Consider the following 1,721-nt stretch of genomic DNA (forward strand, 5'->3'; position numbering starts at 1 on the left):
CACAAAGTACTGTGTGAAGGACCCGCTTCATGTTTGCAATGGCCAAGAGCTGAGTGATGTTGAGGCTTCCCATGGAGTCAGGAGTTACTGAAGGACAGATTCTGACCTCTTGCAGAGAAATTACACTGTCTACATCATGCCTACTAGACTCTGTGGGATTGTGAAGCCTAGCTTACAGGCACATTCTAGCAATAGAATGTGTTCAGTGAGTGTGAATGATCATGGCGGTCAGAATGAGGGGCAGTTGTAGAATAACGTGAAGGGACCAGATAGGGGATTCTTGCTTCACAAAAGAAATGAGGGACCATGCAGAATGGAGACCAAGATGTGGCTCTGGAAAATGGTGAGGACATGAAGGTCACGGCTCAGGATAAAGATAACAGAATATATGGATAGATTCGTGAATGCAGAGGAATTGAGGCCGGGAGCAGCAATTGTCTGCTGGCCTGTGTTACAGGTTAAATCAGAACAAAGATTTGCTGGAGATCACAGTTTGGAGGAGAAATCTTTATAGAGGTGGTTGGAATAAAATGGGAGCATTAGAGTGGGTTTCAAAGAGGGAAAATCTGGTCACAGACTGTGTATGCATGCACACCCATGTGCCCAGGGAGAGCCCATGTGGAGACAGGAGTTATGTTACTATAAGCCAAGGAGCCACCAGGCCCTGAGATTTTGCAGGGAGCATGGCTTTGCCCACACGTAGCCCCCATCGCTGGGAGATAAATATACTATGCTTATTTAAGACGCTTTGTCTGTGAGACTTTTGTGGCATCTCCAGAAAACAGTCTCTTATGAGGAAATTATTTGTTAGGTGAAGTCTGCCATTAATTAAGTCCCTTTAATAAAGAAGAGATTTAAAAAGGGATTGAGCAAGACTTTACCTTGAACTTCACAACGATCATTCCATTTTATTGCCAAGTATCCTTTTGGGGTTTCCTAATTCATTCACTTACTGCCTTGAATTGTATCACACCTTAATGAACATGAAAGAGGTAAGCAGGTTTGAAGCATCTACCCAAATCAACGAGCCACATGCCCACAGAAGTTGATGGGATCCAGTCCTGAGATCCAGCCCTCCTCAAGACAGAATATAAGAGACAAACAGCCGAGTCACAGAGAACTCTAGAGAAAATAATAGATTCCTTCCTTCGATTGGTCAGCACACAAAGATCCAGAAAATCCTGATGTGATCTTGGGCAAATGATTTAGCAAATGGGAGACCGGGCTAGAAGTTAAAGATTTAATCACCGAATCTGTAGTCATTTCTTTCTCTTTATCCTACTGATGAAGTGCTCCATTTCTCTTTGAACTGAATTGGTCTGATCCCAAAGCCAGCTTTCGGCTCTAATTACTGAAATTCAAGTGATCAGAGACTCTCCATCCTTTGACAGTTTAGCGAAAGAAATGTAATTAGCAGCAGCCCACAAGAGAGCAGGCAGGAGTATGTGATCAGAGAAAAGGGACTGATGTTAATGAACGCATCGCACAGATCCTTTCTGGGCCCCTTCGCTGATTGCTCCTCAATCTCAAAACGCCAGATCCCTCCAGGATTCAGGGACTCCTTTCCCCTGAAGATTTATTTGATTTATTTAAAATTGTTACATACACAGAAGAGAGAGGTCTTCCATCCACTGCTTCACTCCCCAAGTGGCTTCAATGGCCAAAGCTGGATCAGGCTGTAACCAGCAGCTTCAGGGAAGTCTCTTGAGTGGATGCAGGGG

The sequence above is a fragment of the Ochotona princeps genome, chromosome 7 (assembly GCF_030435755.1).
Source record: "Ochotona princeps isolate mOchPri1 chromosome 7, mOchPri1.hap1, whole genome shotgun sequence".
NCBI classification, from domain to species: Eukaryota; Metazoa; Chordata; class Mammalia; order Lagomorpha; family Ochotonidae; genus Ochotona; species Ochotona princeps.